Source organism: Silene latifolia, chromosome Y (genome assembly GCF_048544455.1).
Source record: "Silene latifolia isolate original U9 population chromosome Y, ASM4854445v1, whole genome shotgun sequence".
In the NCBI taxonomy this organism is placed as follows: Eukaryota; Viridiplantae; Streptophyta; class Magnoliopsida; order Caryophyllales; family Caryophyllaceae; genus Silene; species Silene latifolia.
Window position 1 is genome coordinate 108,870,539 of NC_133538.1, and position 18,064 is coordinate 108,888,602.

Consider the following 18,064-nt stretch of genomic DNA (forward strand, 5'->3'; position numbering starts at 1 on the left):
AGAAAAATTCGAAAAAAATGATGGAAAGAAAGATTGAAAAAAAAGAGATGTTGTTTGATCAGACGGTTTCTGCTCCTATGTTCTATCCTATATCATTTGAGGAGTATTTTCAGTTCGGTTTGGTGAGTTTTGTGCCAAATGAAGGGCATATGCTTAATTCATAATCGGATGAGAAATGGATGTTGTCATATGGTTTTGTTTAGGTACTAGCTTGATCACCTATACCTCCACATTCCCATAAATATTTTGCCTTTTCTCACCCATTGCCTCACTTTACCATTTTTTGTAAGCCCTCGGCTGTGACAGGACCTTGTTTGGTTGGAATGTATGTACGGTAGTTTGAATTGTCTATCATATTAGTTGCATGCATGATTATGTGGGTCGTAGTCTAGGCGAGCGGCTATTTCTCGTCCTCTCTTACATATATATGCTTACCCTTTGCTTCATGAGAGAAGAGTGACCCGTGAGAGTCCAATTTTAAAGGTCTTGCAAGGTCGACGGTTTAGCTTTATTTTTAACGGCTATATAACTCGTTTGCATGATTCATATTACTAATTGATTGTTAGTTGTTGCATTAAATTGGCTTAGGCTTTACATGTTGCATTTCGCTTTGAGATTGAACTCGTTCCATTAGGTTTTAGGATCGAGTCTAGTTCTTGCTTGGGGACAAGCAAGGGTTTGGTTTGGGGAAGTTTGATGCGTGTCTAATATATGATGTTTTGCACCTCATTTCACACGCATTTCAGAGCTCAATTGAGTAGTTTATACTACTATTTCCCTTGTTTCGTGTATTTCTTCCTTTTTGTGTGATATTGCAGAAATATGAAGATTTCAGCGAAAAATGAGCCAAATCCGTCCCTAATTGTTTAGCATTGCATTTGACATGGAGTAAAGACTCGGGAAGCAAACTTGGTGCGCATTTCAAGGCCTGAAAGACATATTTGCGAGAGTTTAGAAGCGAACTACCAGCTACAGTGGTCTATAGACTGACCTACATGGTCTATAGACTGTCAGAATGCTTCTCGACATTGCAGCCTGCTTCAGATGGAAATATCTCGAGTTCTAGAACTGATAATCGAGTGATTCTAATTGGAGGTGAAAGTTTATCCTCTTAGCTTTCCAACGCCGCGTAGAACGCCTGATTTGACCAAGTAACGAAGAAATGACAGCTGTTTTATGATCGGTGCGCGCTGCAGGAATCGTCAGAATGCAATTCTGTACAGCGTATGTGGTCGATCGACTGGTCAAAGTGGTCGATCGACCACCCCACGAGCTGTTGCGCAAGTTAACAGATCGAGAATTCCAAAGCCCATTGTGATCAGGTTTAGGAATAGAGGTTATGCAGGATTATTCCTATATAACATAACCTTAGTTTTCAGAATAAGGATCCAGCTTTTATCATTCGAGTTCTTAAATACAATTCAACATTCGTTAGTTTAGATTATTTCCGTCAATAAAGTTTACTCTTGCATTCGGTTTTGATCTTTCTTTCCTGTTCTATACGGTATTCTTCTGTTCTTATATTCCGTTTTATTGCTTTCGTTCGTAGTATAGAGTTGCTAGGTTAGATCACCCGAAGCCAAATTATTCTTTTATGTTACTCGTTTATTTAGCTATTTCAATTATGAATTCGTCTATTTTATTAGTCAATTTTATCGTTGTTATTACCTTCGATATGAGCAACTAAATCACCTTGCTAAGATGTAGGGGATCTATAGCGTAGATGGCGTAGAATAGGTAACCCCGCATTAGGGCTTGGTCGATCGACCGGCTTAACTAGTCGACCGATCGAAAGCGGTTGGTCGATCGACCGGGCTAGCTGGTCGATCGACTGACTTCGTGTCTGATTAGCACCGTATAATTCGTTAAGTGCAATATTTAACAATGAGACCGAGAGGAGACTTGTTAGATGCTTAGTTTTGACCAACCCGTAGATCGAAAGATAGGGAAGGGCATTAATTAACGAGTTGACACGACTAAATTGCTGAGATTGAGAGATAATGTAATTTAGGCTTTAGGAATCACTAATCGGGGCGAGAGCTAGCATTAGTGAGACTTAGGGACTGGTAGCATAGGCCGAAAGGAGCTACTAGTTAACTTGGACCGAGAGGACTTGTTTTACCCATCCTACACGACAGTATTTCGGACTTACCTAGGATTTTGTTCCATCGCAGCTATAGTGAACCGACCGTCTTAGCATTTCTTTTATCATTGTTTACATCATTTGCTTCTATCATTCGTTTATTTAGTTTATGTCATTAGATTTAGTTAAAATTCTCATCAAAGCCCCCACACTGTTACCAATAAGACTAGAATTGAAAGCAACTATAAATTCCCTACCTCTTTGTGGTTCGACCCTCACTACCTCTTGCTAGTTGTAGTTTGGTTTTATAAATATTATTTTTGATACTCACTTCGACAGGTATCATAGGTATGTCGTCATCATCATCCGTATCCTTGTCTTTGCAGTTAGGGTTTGCTTGGTAGTGATAGATGATTGTGTTATGGTTATAGGTGTTGCTTGATTGCCGGATGTTTCGTATGTTGGCATGGAGTGGTTGCAGTTGCTTAAAGGTAGGTTCGCCTACTCAGTGTCTGTAGATGGTTTAGTGAGTCGGTCGTTGTGGTTGTATTGTGGTTGTGTTTGTGTGGCAGTATGTGTACGGTGGTTTGTCGGTATATACAGTTTGTTGGTTGTGTTGTGTTGCAGCTGTCTGTGATTGTTTGTCTCTGGTTCTCGAGATGCGTTCTCGGCTGAGTGGAGTCACTTGCGGGAGTGGCTTCACGCCCTAGTTTTGCCCTCCGTGGAACCCGCCACGGGAGGGGATGTGCACATTAATGGGACAGGGTTATCGCTCGGTATGATGAGCGGGGATGTGGTGGGTACGGCTGCGGTCCTCCACTGGCAGGGCTGGTCCAGTGGACAGTCGGTGACGGAGATTGATTGGAGTGGGTGTGCTTGTGTGTGTGATTGATTGTGTTGTGTTGTGTTGATAGTTGTTGTTGGTATTGTCCATGTCTTATCTCAGTACTGACCTTGTGTGGTTGTTTTGTTGTTTTATGTGTCTGCCGTGATCCCTTATGGTGAGCAGTCTGTCTTAGCAGGTGTTGATGTCGTTGATAGCTGGAGTCCGGACAGGGATGAGTCTTCACGAGATTTGATAGTAATACCGAGTAGCCTTTGAGTTGTATCTTTTATATCGTCAGTTGGTTTTAAATCACTTGTAAGTAACATAATCGTTCTTTTATCGACATTTGATTATTACTGTCCTCGGGTAACCGAGATGGTAACGCCTTTATATGCTAAGGAAGGCCTAGTTAAGGCTCCTCTGGATATGGGAGTGTTACAAAGTGGTGTCAGAGCGACGATTTTGGAACCTGTAACAAATGAACTTAATGAACGTAGCGAGTCTAATAAAATAAACCTGGTGTATGTGTGATGGTAGCCCCAGCTGATGCTAGATTTTGGGTGAGTAGGCGCCCTCATTTCAAAATCTTGGCCCCATAGTACTTAAGCCAGTCACAAGGTATGGGAATGTGGAGTCCGTGTGTATGTATGAAATGTGTATGTTAATTGTGTCGGAGATATTTGTGGTCGAGACCTTACTAACGCAAAAGTGGGTATAGTAGTTGCGTTTGGATTGTGTATAGTGAAGATTTGGCATGATTAGTTAGCTTGTACGATGATTATGAGAAACGTGATAAGAGTTTATTTAATAGAAATGCGTGAAAGTGCGGGAGTGTATGCTGTAGTATGAAAGGTGGACGTGTTGGTGTTTACTTTAAATTGTTAGCAATAGCAAACCTATATGAGTTTATAATTTCTACCGTAGCTATAATGATGATAGTTAAGGAGGTGTTGAGATATAGTACGAGAATTGGTAGTTAATAATGCGTGTATACAATGCTCGATGATTGAAACTTTCCGCTTACGTGGTGTTTAATTGTGTGGAATAATTTGCTTATAATGGAACTGGAACATGCTAAGCTTTAATTTACTATGTAGAATATACATTTGAACGACATATGAAAGAATGATTTATCGCTAATTATATGTTTCATGTTGAGGTGAGCACGAATTTGCTAGTAATGTAGTAAGATGAGTTTAAGTGTGATATGGTAATATAATAGTGTATATAAATGACTCGATAGCAGGTAAACCGAGTTGGGTGAATTTGTTATAGCGTAATATGACATAAACCCTATTTGTTGAGACGGTATAATACGCTTCAGTAGTAATGGTAATACATGAGTAAGTGTAATAATTAGTGGCGAATTCCGAACTTAGTTTGGAATCGACATGCATGCAATATTGTTTTTGCAGGAATCTTCGATTTATCTCGTATTTCTGACCGAGTACTTAAACTTACTTGACCGAATGCGAGTGCTTACTAGACCGAGTAGACCTCACTTGATCTAGTTAGGAAGCTATGACGTCGGGATGTGGAAATTTTCTGCAGATACTCGACGAAACAGCACCTACTCGATCGAGTAGAGGTCACTCGATCGAGTACCCTAGGCACTCGATCGAGTAGGCTACAGTACAGAGCCTTTTACGGGTTTCTTAAAACCCTTATTTCCTCTTATTCTTCTCATTCTTTCTTCTTAATTTCGAACCCTAGCCATAAACCTCTCACAAAACTCTCCTCTCTTCTAGTATTGGTGGTGATTAGTTGGGTTATTTGCTTGTTAATTTCGTTCTTTTACTTTCTTTATCTAATCAAGGTATGATTTTCTCCCTTATCCATATGTTTTATTACATTGAATTTGTTAGAATGATAGTGTAATCTGAAATTTTTGATTCATATGGGCGAATTATTGCTTTAAATTGTTGTAATATGATTCACATGCTTTCCTTTCATGAATATTGGTGATTAATTGCTGTAAAATAGGCTAGAAATTGCCAATTTGGGGGCCGAAATTTTCTAGGGTTACAAAATCAGAAATTTTGTTTGATTGTTTTCTACTGGTTGGATGATGAAATTGAGTACTACATGTTGTATATACCATGTTGATAGTTGGATTTTAGTAATTCTCACTTTAAAACTTGCCTTAAAACTCCGTCTCAAAAGTGCCTCAAATTGAAATTCGTTTTCTATATTTGAAATTTGGTGTTGGATATGATTTTAATGTAAGGGCTAAACTTCAATATGATAATGGTGATGTTAATTGATGGCGAATATGTCAAAATCATTGCAGCTGTAGAGGCCGTCTGACAAGTCTACTTGAGTTGTTTGTTTCTAATATTGAAGGTTGATGATGATGAAGGAAATGTAGATCTATATACATACTAACATACTCATATATGTCGAAATTAATTTGTCATAAAATTAAATGTGGATTTTATGCATGCAAACAATATTAAAATAGAGGAGAAATCATGTCCTTACATTGATGATTTCGGTTTTATTGGGCACAAAAGAAATCTCCTTTTCTTTTGTTCTTGAGCTTTCCTAAGATGGAAGAACAAGATCCAAGTATAGGATCTCTCCTTAGGATTAATACCCAAAGCTTTCTCTTAAATTAATTAATATTACAAGAACTAGTATAATATTAATTAGTAGAAAATTGACCCAAAATTATTATGAACACTTAACAATTTTCGGTTTTGATGAGAGAAGAAGAGGAGGATTTTATTCTCTCTAGAATTGTATTTTTGGATGATGGAAAAATGAATGAATACACTAAAACATTTTAGTGTTATTAGGTAAAAATTATAGGAAAAATCATGATGGGTTTTGTCTTCTCAAAACCGTGTAAGTGGAGGGTTTGAGGGGAGCCAATGCATGGAAAAATTGTTCTTTACAATAAACCATAGGGTTGCATGGCTAGTGACTAGGGTAATCATCATGCCCTCCACTAATTATAATCAACATATAATTAGCTTAAAAACCCTCTAATTTTCGGCCCATTTGATAATATGGATTCCATATTATTTTTGTCAATTGTCAATATGTCACATGTCATATGTGACATAAATTTGTTATGTATTTTTAACATATTAAAAATCAACGTATTAATAAAAATACGTCACATACAAAAATCGACTTAGTAATTTCATAATTACTTGTGCCAAAATATTTTACCATTTATAAATCACAATAGATTGTATTTATAATAATTCATTCAATTTCGATTGTTTCTTTAAACATTAATTTCATCCGAGTAATGATACAATTCAATTACTCAGACCGTATCTCATTTAATCACATTTCAATTTGATACGTAAATTTTACTTCCAAAAATCGTCCGTCAATTTTCAAGAAATTTAATTAACTCGTAACATTATACGATTAATTAAATAATCAATTAAGAGTGTTGCCCTATAGGTATGACCTAGGGGGTCAACTGATCACCACCGTCGCACGACAGCAATGTCAAACTCTAGTCGACCAATCATTACCGATATATGTTGACCGATTGACAAGAATAATTACTTCCCAATTGTATTCTTTATAATGAGATTTAAACATGTGATCATCATGATCAACAGTCCTGATCGCATTATTGTCGGAGGACACATATTCCAACAATCTCCCACTTGTCCTCGACAAGTGTGCGTCACCAATTCTCTTGTCCTATTACTATCTCCCACTCAATGCAAGGTGTCTTTCAGGTCGTACTTGCAAGTGATCATATCGAGAGTGGTTTCCTCGATCTGGAGAATAACTGATTGACCGGACTTATCTATCATATATACTTTCCGAGCGTGGCCACGCATTTCCAGTTCATTACTCCTCGAGTGGCCCTGAGATATTGTTATAACCCTGACTAGGGATGGACAATTCCTATCGCACTCATTCCCTTCGACTAGCCACAGCCATCATAACCCAAAATATGCCCATTTGACCCCATTTACGAAGGTCGTAGTAACACAAATCAAAGTTAATCTGAAACTGTGCCATCTTAGGCGAATATTCTTTAGTCAAAAGAATCGACTCATTTGAATACTATAGTATCTCTCGCCACAACCAGGCTATATAAATTTGCCAGAACTCTATAAGCGGTCATTAGGCCCGACAAAATGTTCCTAATAGTCTGCCTATGTGATCGACTAGTCATCTCACATGACTCTATGGCACTTGAACTTGCCATCAATCGCATCACACTATAGTCACTTCGAGACGTCACCTCATACAAGTAACTATGGGCAAATACAATGTTAATCCATGTTCACTTTAACGGGGTTCAATTGTCTTCACAACCCGTTTGGATATAACAATGTACAAGGTGAGTTAATAATAACTCAAACGACAAATGTCGACATCACACTCGGGTAGTCAATATCATATTACAACCTTGTGATGTATATCATAAGTGTAAACACTTATTGATTGCAATAGAAGTTTAACATCCCATGTGTCCATGTGTTCAAACTTCTTACACTTGCAATTTCCTTTACATTCATGTTCTCTCTCATAGCATGAATCTTACCAAGCACACATCAAGGTTCCCGACCTTGGTTTTGGTTCTTTAACTTGGAAGAACTTTCTTATCGATTATCTCATAACGAACGAATTTGTGATGAATGATATAACTTGTACTGATCAAGTACTCCATCCACACACAATGCACTAGGTATATGTTTTGTAGAATCTTGTAACAATTGACAAGATTATTTAGCTTAGTACTTCTCACAAGTCCTAGCTTAACTAGGAAAGATTGATTTTTGAATAACCTCTTATTCAACCAAGCATCTTTCCAAAACTTCTCATTTCCCTTTCTAGGCTTGAAAGAATTGGGATTCTCATAAATCCTCATATGTGCTCGGATTTTCTATAATATGTGCAACCTCTTGACACACAATAGAGCATTCCGTCAAACACTGAAATCGCTCATCGGATTCCACTTGAGAATGCATGACGTTTCTATTATGGCTCACCAATCAATCATCATGCTTTTATGCATATGATTCATAATTGGACATGTACATGATTATTCTAATGGCGGAAACATTAGTTACTAATAATCATGAGATCAACCGTTCATAGATTCAATGAACGACCATGACTGCTAATGGTAATTTCATTTTCATCTACATGAATAACCTATGTGAATGTTGATACGATGTGTATCTCTTAATACTAATCCGACATCCCTTGACGTAATTGGATTCATCATTGTCCATTTTCATCCAGAATTGAAAACTCAAAGGCTTCTTTATGAAAGAAGGTATTAGCTCGTCATTCTTTAATGAGTGATGAGTCGTAAATATTCAAAGGATGATAGCTCCCACTAAATTCCATGTCTTCACATGAGAATTTCCTAACTCCCACTCAATTCTACACATTTCGAAATTGACTTCTCAATCGAAATTTATTCAAGAATTGAAATATAAATTGCATTGCCAAGTTATTAAGATAGAACCATATATGTTCCCATCATATCCCTTCAAAATACCTATTTTGAAGTGGTCTCATCTCAACCTTACGTAAAGAGATTTTAAATCTCCAATACACTTATGTCATAATGATGTGTAGCAATGTCATTATTCGAATATAAATAATATTTAGAATACGTCCTTCGAAATACTCTTTTGGAAGGAGGTTTAACCATTTCATAGTGAGGTTAAGTGATGACATTTGCGTGGTTAAAACTTGGCCATTGAAGATATCGGTATATCAATCTTTGCAACTCGATCATAACTAGTATGTTACTATGATTCATTTAGGCTCTTAAGTAAATCTCAAGGTTGAAACTATTGGTCAAATGTTTCATAAACTTAGTCAAAACTTGTTAAGACTTTACATTAGTCATTTTTCTTCCAAAACTTTCTTTTGGTCTCCTCGTGTAGTTATCTTGAGAATATACTCTTATGATTACTTCACTTGGTCTCTTTAGTCATATAGAACTAACTTGAGACCATAGATCTCTTCTATTCGGCATACTATGTAAATAGATACACCTTCATTCAAATCATTCTCTCTTGCGTAGATCTTCATTTACACAAGTACACAATTTTATCTTGCCTTGTGTGTTGTGTCCTCATTTTTCTCCCACTCTATCTTTAGAATAAATACACTATAGATTCAAAGATAGCATATGAGACACAAATTAATGATGTTGAAGTATAAGTTTTGACTAAGTTTATGAAACATTTGACCAATAGTTTCAACCTTGAGATTTATACTCTTATGATTACTTCACTTGGTCTCTTTAGTCATATAGAACCAACTTGAGACCATAGATCTCATCTATTCGGCATACTATGTAAATAGATACACCTTCATTCAAATCATTCTCTCTTGCGTAGATCTTCATTTACACAAGTACACAATTTTATCTTGCCTTGTGTGTTGTGTCCTCATTTTTCTCCCACTCTATCTTTAGAATAAATACACTATAGATTCAAAGATAGCATATGAGACACAAATTAATGATGTTGAAGTATAAGGAGAACTATCTCATAGATATACTAATAGTTATTGATTTCATATGTGTACTTGGTGGTTGACATTCTTTTAAGAGAGTTCATAGACTCAAAATCGCTTTATAAATGATCATACACAAGCCTTAAGCATGTGGACATATAATGAAACCCGTCATTATATTTGTCTATTAGATCACTTTTAAGTGACTAATCTTATGTTTCAAAGTGCAAGCATTTAAAGATGAATTTTAGAACATAAAAGGATAAATGATAAAACGGGCGACTTTGGTTGCAAACCAAGTCACCATCATCCAAAATACAAACCATTATCCATAATACTTTTCCATGTCGAACACGGAAATTTAAAGTTCTAAAATCCAAAACACAACTTAAAATAAGACAATGAAAAGCAAAGCTCCATAAAAGCTATCCTTAGCTTCTCCATGGTTTCTTATGCTTGCTTTTCCTTTCCCTTGTCTTTGCTTGGTGGAGGCCCTATTTACAATAAAAAGGGAGATACATTATCACAACTTTGCATCATAATACCATAGTTGAATTAGAAACATAAAAGAAGGATAGTCATTTACCTACTGGAGTGATCTTTCCAGTTTTGATATCACCAAGATATTTGGAACAATTTCTTTTCCAATGTCCCATGCCATTACAATAATGGCACTTATCAAGAGGACCCTTCTTGACTTTCGAGGTGCTAGCTTCATTAGGCTTAGCTTTGGTGAATGTGGGAGCTACCTTCTTGCCCTTTCTCCCATTCTTCTTGAACTTCCCCTTACTCTTAGTGCTTATGTTAAGCACATCCTTGGGAGGGTTCACATTTAACCCCATGTCCCTCTCGGCTTGCACAAGTAACTTGTGCAACTCCTCAAGAGACACGTCCTTGTCTTGCATGTTAAAATTCACCCGGAATTGCACATATGCCTTGACTTTGGACAAGGAGTGTAGAATCCTATCTACGATGAGTTCTTTGGGGGTTTCAACCTTTTGAATTTTCAAGGTCTCGACAAGCTCCATGAGTTTGAGCACATGAGGGCTAACCTTTTGGCCCTCTTTGAAGTCGAGATCAAAGAATGCCGCGGCCGCCTCATATTGGACGATCCGCGGAGTTTGTGAAAACATGGTCACAAGTTTGGAGTAAATCTCATTAGCATTGCCCATTTTAAAGGCTCTCCTTTGGAGGTCCGCCTCCATCGCAAATATTAAGACATTTTTCATTGCGGCGGACTCCTTTTGGTAAGCCTCATATGCTTCCCTAGTGGCCGCGGTGGACCTAGTGGAGGGTTCGGGTGGAGAGGCCTCGGTAAGGTAACGAAGCTTGTCGTCACCTTCGGCGGCTAATTTGAGTTGGGCATCCCATTCGGAGAAATTTGACCCATTCTTTTCAAGTTTACATCGATCCATAAAGGATCGGAGCCAAGACGAACTAGCGAGAGGTGTAGCATTAGGAGTTGGTGTTGGTGTTGCCGTTTGTTATGAAAAATAAGTGGTCTACAAAACAAAATATAAGGAGTAAAACAATTGTCGTTTTAATAATACTCGTAAAAATGTATGATTTAAACAAGTTTTATGCATTTTTCTAGTGACCTCTACCCAACTAGATAAATGATTCCAAGACCCAAATTCATATCAACTTAGGCACGGGGTAGCCGATGCAACCTTTATCAATATAACTCGGTGGATTAACCTTTTAATCGATTCTACTTTTAGAACTCTTGGTCGATAAAATTACTCTAATGTTTATCTATAGCCCAAAACACATCAACAAGGGCACGGGGTAGCCGATGCAACCCTTATCAATAACTTTTGTTGAGTACAATCCAAATTTCGAATAAATGTGTCCATTATCCAAACCCACATCAACTTGGGCACGGGGTATCCGATACATCCCTTATCAACATGAATTCGGTGGATTAACATTCATCACCCACTTCCCCTACGTAACAAGGTTTGTACCCCGGGGTAGCCGAGTGCACTCCCTCGCGAAATAGGTTTTCATGGTTTCTACTATTTGGTAAGGCTATATCTCAATTGTTCGTTTTAACGAGAGGTCATGCCAATTTATTATCTATCACGTTTTAAGTGAACTAAAGCGGTGAACTACGATAATTTTAATTGACACGGTCGATAAACTCGATAAAATAAGGATGCATGTTTTAGTTATGGCGATTTAGCGATGCATGCGACATAAAATAAAATGCAAGCATAAAAATAAATAAATAAATCCTAGTATGGCCTTTCCTAAAATAGAAAAACTATTTAACTATTACATATTCGGAAACCAACTCCATTGGTCCCTTGAACTTCGGTTGTGGCACGCATCTCGAGGTAACACCGTCTTTATGTATCGCCATTCTTGAAGAAATCCGTCTTTGGGAACTCCGGAATGAATAAAATTACATAATAAATTACATAATTTCCTATTATACATTTGTAACTAAAATAAAATAAATCTATTAAATTACAAAACGGTGATACGAGATCACAATAAAAATTACAACCGAATCGATATTCCCATACATTTCGGGAAATACCAATTAAAATCTAAGGCCATACTAAGTAAAATTACATAATTCAAAATTACATAAATTAAAATTATGACAATCATAAAGAAAATGCAGCATTATAATATGTATGAACATGCTCAATTTTATGCTAAATCGCCTTTAATTAGCCAATATCGTATATTACTCAGTTTTTACGGATTTGCGTGATTTCAACATTTTATAATCACAAAAATACATAAACTCATATTTATGCATAAGTTAATTACCCTAACCTCTTAGGACTCAAAATTTAGTCTTCACTAATAATTTGACCATAATTAACCCATATTTTATAAAATTGTTCATAAATGGACCAAAAATTACAAAAATAAGCTATTAAACTTCAAATAAATCACAAAATTTCAAATAAATTCAAAATTTGAAATTTAAATTCATGAACATTCTGAAAAAATACCATGACACTCATAATGTTCAAAATCTTAGGTTAAAAATTTCGAAATTTTTCCGGAAAAACAATGTTGCGGTTTATCGGTTTTTAATAAAATAATCATAAAAACATGGAAAAATTATTTTCATTAAATTTTTAATTTTAGATCTGAAAAATATAATAAAATGCAACATTAGACGTTTTTCCTAAGTCAAAGATTATGTTTTATTAATTTTCCACTAATAATGTCACTATTTATGCTATTTTTCTTCAAAAATCCATAAATCATGCAAAAAGACTTATTTATAGCCAATTATTTTACACACATCTTGTAAAATCGCATGTGACAACATATTAATTTTCTATGACCAGATTCGAAATTTAACTCATATTAACCTATTTTTCACCTAAATCCGAATTTAATAATGAAAAAATTCATTTTTCGAGCATAACAAGTCCAAAAATTATGAAAATTTACAGCTTATCTCAAAATAATATATGTAACAACATATCCAAAAACCAACTGAAAATTCGAAGTATAGCTAATTATAGACCAAAAATGACATTTTTACTCATAAAATCACATTTAAATGCCATTATTGTATAATATGAACAATAAAAATCCGAAAAGTTAACCAAAATATCCTAAAATATTTTAGGACCAGAAATATTAACATGCATGGATTAATTTCGTGATATCTCATAATAACACAAATTTTACAAGTTTTATTTGTTATTCTTATAACTCGGAAAAACTTTTAACCGATTTGCATGCAAACAACCGTGGCTCTTGATACCGATTGAAGGAAATGTAGATCTATATACATACTAACATACTCATATATGTCGAAATTAATTTGTCATAAAATTAAATGTGGATTTTATGCATGCAAACAATATTAAAATAGAGGAGAAATCATGTCCTTACATTGATGATTTCGGTTTTATTGGGCACAAAAGAAATCTCCTTTTCTTTTGTTCTTGAGCTTTCCTAAGATGGAAGAACAAGATCCAAGTATAGGATATCTCCTTAGGATTAATACCCAAAGCTTTCTCTTAAATTAATTAATATTACAAGAACTAGTATAATATTAATTAGTAGAAAATTGACCCAAAATTATTATGAACACTTAACAATTTTCGGTTTTGATGAGAGAAGAAGAGGAGGATTTTATTCTCTCTAGAATTGTATTTTTGGATGATGGAAAAATGAATGAATACACTAAAACATTTTAGTGTTATTAGGTAAAAATTATAGGAAAAATCATGATGGGTTTTGTCTTCTCAAAACCGTGTAAGAGGAGGGTTTGAGGGGAGCCAATGCATGGAAAAATTGTTCTTTACAATAAACCATAGGGTTGCATGGCTAGTGACTAGGGTAATCATCATGCCCTCCACTAATTATAATCAACATATAATTAGCTTAAAAACCCTCTAATTTTCGGCTCATTTGATAATATGGATTCCATATTATTTTTGTCAATTGTCAATATGTCACATGTCATATGTGACATAAATTTGTTATGTATTTTTAACATATTAAAAATCAACGTATTAATAAAAATACGTCACATACAAAAATCGACTTAGTAATTTCATAATTACTTGTGCCAAAATATTTTACCATTTATAAATCACAATAGATTGTATTTATAATAATTCATTCAATTTCGATTGTTTCTTTAAACATTAATTTCATCCGAGTAATGATACAATTCAATTACTCAGACCGTATCTCATTTAATCACATTTCAATTTGATACGTAAATTTTACTTCCAAAAATCGTCCGTCAATTTTCAAGAAATTTAATTAACTCGTAACATTATACGATTAATTAAATAATCAATTAAGAGTGTTGCCCTATAGGTATGACCTAGGGGGTCAATCGATCACCACCATGCCGCACGACAAGAATGTCAAACTCTAGTCGACCAATCATTACCGATATATGTTGACCAGTTGACAGTAACAATTACTTCCCAATTGTATTCTTTATAATGAGATTTAAACATGTGATCATCATGATCAACAATCGTGATCGCATTATTGTCGGAGGACACATATTCCAACAGATGATATGTTTAAAATTACCTTTCTATGAGCATGTACGGATATCTTACATGTTATTAAGTATGTATATAGAGTAGCATTTGAATCATGCTAGAATGTCAGAATTGGTGGAGTAAACCATGCTTATCATGCTAAGCTTTTCACAACTATAGAGATTGTCTGAGTTACTTAAATTATATATTAAATTGGGAACTTTTTCGTGAAAGTGTGTACCTAGCTGAGTCTTCAAAGTTCAATTGTGTGAATTATGTGCTTTACATGTCTATACAAGTTTGGTTTAAATCATATGCTGAAACAGATGTCGAGACTGAACATAGGGACCCGACAGAGCAAGAGGGGGAGGGCTTCACAGCCCGAGCCTGGGGAAGGTAGTGGACCCGTAGTACCCGTGGTATCGGAGTACCCTACGGTTGTGTTTGTGGACTTTAAACAAAGGGAGCATTTTGTGGCGTTGCAAAAACGCAAAATGAGGCCTACCCGTTGCGTGGATACCACACTTCTGACTAATTTGGGAATAGAGACGGATGTCCGTCACATATTTGAGACTTTGGGATTTACGGGGTTGTACCGGCTGAGGAAACATTCCTACCCTTTTCTTACCCTGGAGTTTATGAGCTCGTTTAGTTACGACCCAGCTGCCCAAACCGTTGAGTTTCGTTTGATGAACACAAGTTTCTTGTTGACCATGGACCTTTTCGCATCTCACCTTGGGTTGGCCAAGCCTCTCAAGGATTCCATCACTGATATTCCTGCTGAGTGCAGTGTCTGCAGCCTCATGCCTTGCCTTACCGGAAAGCCAGCTCCCACCTCAAGCAACATGTTGATTAATGATGTTCAGCATGTTACCTTGAGGATCTTTCTTCGTTCGCTTTCGAACCTCCTTTATGATAGACCGGATATCAGTAAACTGAACAATCATGAGGTGTTGCTTCTGATGTCTTACCTCAACCCGGAGCGGACCGAGAGGGTGGTCTTTAATGCTCCTGTCATATTCTGCGCTAGCCTTGCTTTGATGGCTACTGCCACTTCCCGGTACTTGAGTTGTAGCGCTATCGCCACTCAGTTAGCTGAAAAGCTAACCACCTTTGAGGCTTCTTCCGAGTATGTTCCTCTGGCTACACGGGTGCCTACGATGGACCGAGACTACTACCTCGACCTGAAATGGTTGAGAACTTTAGCTGATGGCAGCCTAGCTTGGAGGGTGTGGGGCATGAGCTGGATGAAGATTCCGGCTCCTGAACACCTCCCACCGACAGAGCCGTTAGACCCCGTGGTCATAGCTGTGGACTCCGATGAGGAGGAGGAGGGTGATGATGGACCTCAACAGTTGTGGACGTACCTCATTGATGATACGATCCTCCAGGTGATGCCCGAGCCGAAGAAGGGAGAGAATGCAACAGTAGTGTAGGAGAGACCCAGGTTGGGGAGAGGACCCCGTCGAGTGAGGGAGAGGACCGCTGACACTAGACCCCGGCCGGTAGCACCACCGCAGTAGCACCCTTTTCCGTGCTACCCCTACCTCGACACCCCGGAGACGTGTGCGAGCTACTTGGCGGAGAGAGTGTCATCTACTTTGACACTCCGGAATATGCATGAGATGGCATACACATAGGGGATAAGGACCGAGGGGCCACATCCAGTGTGGTGGAGTGGAGTCGGGGACTATAGTCGGGTTTTCCACTCTTACGGGGTGGATCAGTCAGCTTGGGGGACACCTCAGTCCTTTGCTTTTGGCGGCTTGACCCCATGGTATGTGAGTCCTGGAGCTGGAGCGGGGGTTGATGTGGGTATTGGGTCCTCGGGAGCGGGTACATCGGGAGGCGATGGAGGCGGAGATGAGGAGATGGAGGAGGAGGAGCAGCATCAGCAGCAGGAGTGATACTCCAATTCTTTACCTTTGTGTTTGGGTGATGGTAGTCGTCGTTAGATTATGGTAGTCGTTGGTTGTTAGAACTTTTATTTTAGATTTATATGGTTGGCCATAAGGCCGGATTTACTAGCTTGACTTGATTGCAGGATTTTGGGAGTCAGGAAGTCATCCCGACTCATGTTATGTGACATTATGTATATATATATGCGGGTTATGACAGGTTTTCCAAGATTTTGACCTGTAGGTACTCGACAGAGTACCCCATACTCGGTCGAGTAGCTACAGGTGTGGCAGAAATGAAACATTCTGATCTCAGGGCTACTCGATCGAGTAGCCTAGACACTCGATCGAGTAGTGGGCACTCGATCGAGTACCACTACCTACTCAATCGAGTAGCACTGTTACAGGAACTTTTGAAAAATTAAAATCGTTTACTTGTTATATAATTACATGTTGGATGTTTAACATGGTTATTAATGAGTAGTAACATGCTTGAACCGTTCATTTCATATGTTGGAGGTCGTGCTTAGTTTTAAGGGCGTGTTTGCAACGAATAGGAAGTTGTAATTATTCTTATTGCATTCATTTTACATCCGTTTCGTCTACAAGTTGTATCTCACCGGATTCTATATACACAAATTCAAATGATATGCATATGCCTGATTGACGATGACTAGTTATTCGAATGTGGTTGCGTATATCTTTATGGTTTACTGGTTGTACGAGTAATAAGAGTAATGTCCATAATGAATAATATGGTTTAGATTTATGTCACGATACAAGTAATAAGTAACATATGTAGTATTTTGGTGGTGAACTTCGGGGACGAAGTTCCTTTTAGAGGGGAAGAGTAATGTCGCAAAATAAAAAGGCTGATTTTGAAATTATGTTGTTGTTCGTTTATAATGTTTTGTTGTTTATTTACAAAGTTTTCTATTACTTTGGTCACATTGCTTGTATGAAGTTGAAATTGGTTACCTTAGTCGTTGAGTAATTCATGCGTCGAAGTGAAAGTTGATAATATGTTTTAAAAGACGGTCATAAAGAGATAGTGAGGTGCCATGTGTCATAATAGAATCGCGTTGTTGAGTAACATGGTGGCATAGTCATGCGACATGTTGATATGAGATATGTTTCGTGTTGATGGTTGTTACTAGTAAATGGGGTAAACTCGTAATATGATGGGTAATCATTGATTGTGCTGGTTCGTATTGCGAGGTTGGTGTTTTATATAGAGTGTTAGACAGTGATGATGATGACATGGGGGGTGGCATTTCCGGGGAGTAGTGGCCTGTGTCGAAAGGGTAGTGTTGGCGTCGTGTTCCCGTGTCTTGTGCGTTGAGCTAGGTGAGTTGAACTCCGGGGACGAAGTTCTTTTTAAGGGGGGAAGACTGTAATACTCGCCCTTTTAGAGACCCTTTGACCAGCGTTGACTGACCTTGGGAGCGGTAATAATCCTTAGAAGTGCGTGCCAAGTTACCTTGGGTTGTGAGTTGTGCGTGGTAATCGATAGAGTATAGGCTACTCGATCGAGTAGCTTGGATACTCGATCGAGTAGGGTGGCACTCGATCGAGTATGTGGGACACTCGATCGAGTAACGGGTTTTCAGCGAAGGTTTATAATCGCGTTTTGGTAAATCCTCAAACCATTTCCGCCTCATTTCTTCAGACCCTTAAGTCGCCTCCTTCCCTTCCCTTCACCATATAACCTCCATGGAAGCCTTTGAAGGTTCTTGTGCCTTAGGAGAGCGTAACTTGAGTCGGGTAGCGGTCTTTTGCCGGGTTTCTTCTTGTAGGTATGTCGTCA